The 4,110-nt window shown below is 44.5% G+C and overlaps 1 pseudogene across 1 annotated transcript; it reads left to right on the forward strand.

The window, feature by feature from the left end:
• The first annotated feature begins 2,318 nt into the window (after positions 1 to 2,318).
• Positions 2,319 to 3,861, forward strand: LOC306653950 (elongation factor 1-alpha 1-like; annotated as a pseudogene). Its single transcript has one exon. The product of its transcript is annotated as an elongation factor 1-alpha 1-like (transcript).
• Positions 3,862 to 4,110: the final 249 nt, after the last annotated feature.

Below are 4,110 nucleotides of genomic sequence, written 5' to 3' on the forward strand. Positions count from 1 at the left end.
TTTTGCTACGACATGAATGAAATCCATGTAACGTGGAAGTCTCATTGATTTTAAGAGTTTCCCCAGCAACTTCATGTTTGCCAGTGATCAGAGTGAGCTCTTCCATTTTTACAGAAAGGGCCTTAGCTATATACAGACCTTAAGAACAGGCTAAAATTGAGGGTGCAAGTTCTGCCTGGTTTAATGGCTTTGAGAATTCCTGCCCTTTCCACCAGTTAAGCTACCCGGGGAAACCGAAAGTGCAACAGTGCAGCTGTGAAGTCATTTCCTTCTGCAGTAAAACAATGAATAATAATTTTAAAAAGCTACCGTGTTAGGCAGTTCTTCTGTGCTGTGACCAAAAGTCTGGCGAGAACATCTTAGAGGGGGAAAGTTTTCTTTGGGCGCCCCCCGCCCTTTGGAAGGCTCAGTCCATGGTTAGTGGACTCCATTGCTCTCAGCCTGAGATGAGGCAGAACTTAATGGAGGAAGGATCTGGTGGAGGAGCACCCGGGAAGCAGAGGAAAGAGACGGGCAGAGACAGAGAGACCCAGAGCGTGCCAGTGCATGGAGCCAGGGACAGATATAGTCCAGGACAGACCCTAGTGACCTACTTCCTCCAACCACACCTGAAAGTAGTGCTTTCAAATGATTAATCCATCAAGTGGATCAATCCACTGACGGGGTTACAGCTTGAATCATTTCACCTCTGAACAGTCCTGCATTGCCCAGTACATGAGCTCTTAGGGGCAGGAAAGATCCAAACCATAGCTGGGCACAATGGCACACATCTGTAATCTCAGAGGTTCTGGAGGCCAAAGCAGGAGGATGGCAAGTTCAAAGCCAGCCTCAGCAACTTAGCAAGCAAGGCCCCAAGCAACTTAGCGAGACGCTGTCTCAAAAGAAAAAAATTTAAAAAGGCTTGGGGAAATAGCCCACTGGTCAAGCATCCCTGGGTTCAATCTCTGGTTTCAAAAAAAAAAAAAAAAAAAACCCAAACCATAATAGCTACCCCATCTATCATATTTTTAATTTTGATGAAAATACCTATGGCTCACTCCTGTCTCAAAGGAGGAAGATATCAAAAAATTGATTGATGCTAAGTGCAAAAACCAGTAGATTTAATTATTATTTTTATTGGAATTATGATTAAAAAAAAAATAAGTTCTTTCTGTGTTGTCCAAACTCCTGGGCTCACACAATTCTCCTGCCTCAGCCTCCTAAGTAGCTGGGGTTACAGGTATGTGCCACCAGGCCTAGTTCACGGATTGTGATTGTCTTTGAGTTGTGATTGACTGTTGGTGCTCTGGTTTCGAAGTTTGGTACATTTTCTGAGGTTTGCCCCTGACTCTATCTCTCTCATAGGCTCTGATAAACTTGTAAACCGTGACTTTTTCAGGAATGCGTGTATGGTATTACATCAGAGCCACTGTACTCCTGTGCTGCTTTGCCCATCTGTCCGAGAACAGTGCTGTGGGGGCTTTAATACGTGTAGGAATCACTTGGAATTCTTTTTAAAATGCCAATTTGATTCTTGGTTTTGAGGTGTGGGGCCAGAGAGTTCACATTTCTAGCCAGCTTCCAAGTGAGACCAATGCTCCTACCTACAGACTTCACCTTAACTGGGAAATAGGCGGTGAACTCTTTGAGAACCAGGTGTGCCTTTCCTCTCAATATCTTCAGTGCTTGGTGCAAAGAGTTGGCCAGTGCTTGCTGAGTGAATGAGCAGTCACTGGCCTCCAGCCGTCCACCTACCTCTACTGCATGTAGGAGCCACAGACGGGTCCATCCTGCACCCACACCCCCAAGTTCATTCTTTACCACATTCCCTTCCTCACCAATGAGTTTGGGACTGGAGCTGTGGTCCCAGGGCAGCAGGCAGAGAGGGCTGGAATCTAATTCTTCAAATATGGACATAGGTTCAGGGATTTACTCATAATCAACTGTGATTTTTCCATGGTAGTATAACCTCTCAATTTATTTTCATATCTGTTAATATTATTTGTTAAATATCTAGAAAGGATTAGTCTATAATTTCTTCTAAAATCAGTTGTTTTGAGAGCGACAAGCCACCTGGTCCAACAAGGACAGCATCCAGAATCCTGTCAGAGCTGTCCTTGTGTTTCCTAGAAGATTAAAGTATGGGTGGGCTGGAGATGGAGCTCAGTGATACTGCGCCAGGCTAGCATGCAGGTGGGCCCTAGGTTCCATCCCCTGTACTGAAAATAATAATAATAAAATAAGGTAAAAATAAAATTGAAGCACAGTTTCGCTTTTTTGTAACGGGTTTACCTCCAGGACCCAGGTACTGTGAAAACCACCGCTAAATCAAAACCAAAATGGGAAAGGAAAAGACTCATATCGACACTGTTGTCCTCAGACACGTAGATTCAGGCCAGACTACCACTGCTAACCATCTGATCTACATGTGGTGGGATTGACAAAAGAACCATTGAAAACTTTGAGAAGGAAGCTGCTGAGATGGGAAAGGGCTCCTTCAAGTACACCTGGGTCTTGGATAAACTGAAAGCTGAGCGTAAGCGTGGAATCACTATCATCTCCCTGTGGAAATTTGAGACCATCAAGTATTATGGGACTATCATTGATGCCCCAGGACACAGAGACTTTATCAAAAACATAGTGACAGGCACATCTCAGGCTGACTGTGCTGTCCTGATTGTTGCTGCTGGTGTCGGTGAATTTGAAGATGGGATCTCCAAGAAGGGGCAGACCCATGAGCACACCCTTCTGGCTTACACACTGGGTGTGAAACAACTAATAGTTGGTGTTATCAAAATGGATTCCACCCTACAGTCAGAAGAGATACGAAGAAATTATTAAGGAAGTCAGCACTTACATTAAGAATATTGGCTACAACCCTAGCACAGTAGCATTTGTGCCAATTTCTGGTTGGAATGGTGACAACATGTTGGAGCCAAGTGCTAATATGCCTTGGTTCAAGGGACAGAAAGTCACCCGTAAAGATGGCAGTGCCAGTGGAACCACACAGCTTGAAGCTTTAGATTGCATCCTGCCACCAACTCGTCCAACTGACAAGACTTTGCGTCTGCCCCTCCAGGATGTCTACAAAATTGGCGGTATTGGTACTGTCCCTGTGGGTCGAGTGGAGACTGGAGTTCTCAAGCCTGGCATGGTGGTCACCTTTGCTCCAGTCAGTGTCACAACTGAAGTAAAGTCTGTTGAAATGCGCCATGAAGTTCTGAGTGAAGCTCTTCCTGGAGATAATGTGGGCTTCAATGTCAAGAACGTGTCTGTCACAGATGTGCGTCGCAGCGATGTTGCTGGTGACCGCAAAAGCGACCCACCAATGGAAGCAGCCAGTTTCACTGCTCAGGTGATTATCCTGAACCATCCAGGCCAAATCAGTGCTGGCTATGCCCCTGCATTGGATTGGCACATAGCTCACATTACTTGCAAGTTTGCTGAGTTGAAAGAAAAGATTGATTCTGGTAAGAAGCAGGAAGATGGTCCTAAATTCTTGAAGTCTGGTAATGCTGCCACGGTTGATATGGTTCCAGGAAATCCTTTGTGTGTTGAGAACTTCTCAGAATCCTCTTCTGGGTCATTTTGCTGTTCGTAATATGAGGCAGACAGTTGCTGTGGGTGTCATCAAAGCAGTGGACAAGAAGCCTGCTGGAGCTGGCAAGGTCACCAAGTCTGCCCAGAAAGCTCAGAAGGCTAAACAAGCATGACCCTAACCCCTGCCATCCTAGTTTTAATCAGTGGTGGAAGAACGTCTCAGAACTGTTTGTCTCGATCGGCCATTTAAGTTTAATAGTGGAAGACTGCTTAATGAAAGCATTGCATCGGAAAACCTTCAGAAGGAAAGGAGGATGTTTTGTGGACCATTTTTTTTGTGTGTGTGTGTGTATGGCAGTTTTAAGTTATTAGTTTTTAAAATCAGTACTTTTTGATGGAAACAACTTGCCCAAAAATCTGTCACAGAATTCTGAGACCCAAGAAAACAAAAGTTTAATGAGAAAAGTTTTTTGAAGTACAGTTTCTACTGGATGACTTTTGCTTTTGCACCATTGTAAAGTTGAACTATTGTAAGGTGAACCATCCCTACTTGGGACCATTTGTATCACCCAACTCTTCTTTTGGATTCTA

The sequence above is a fragment of the Sciurus vulgaris genome (genome assembly GCF_902686455.1).
Source record: "Sciurus vulgaris genome assembly, chromosome: 2".
NCBI classification, from domain to species: Eukaryota; Metazoa; Chordata; class Mammalia; order Rodentia; family Sciuridae; genus Sciurus; species Sciurus vulgaris.